Consider the following 330-nt stretch of genomic DNA (forward strand, 5'->3'; position numbering starts at 1 on the left):
CATTTCATTGATACCATATTTACAAATTACATTACCTCCTCAACAAAATCCAGCATAACCGTGCGTGAAGACAGATTGCAAAAAAAATAACCTTCCATTGATGTCCGACATTTGCAATCAATGACAGACCCAAAAAATGTTGCAAACGTTGAAATCTTGGTCGGGCGGTTTAAATCCGGGACTTTTAATGTGTTTTCCGTCCGGCCCAGACACGACAGGCGCTCCAGCGGTTCAGATGACTGCTTCTCAGGAATTCCGGTCTGCTGATGAATATTTTATTTGATCGCGTACGAGGGAAGCAGTGAATATGGTTAGAAGATCGTTTTCTCT

This window comes from Penaeus monodon, chromosome 23, assembly GCF_015228065.2.
Source record: "Penaeus monodon isolate SGIC_2016 chromosome 23, NSTDA_Pmon_1, whole genome shotgun sequence".
Lineage (NCBI taxonomy): Eukaryota > Metazoa > Arthropoda > Malacostraca > Decapoda > Penaeidae > Penaeus > Penaeus monodon.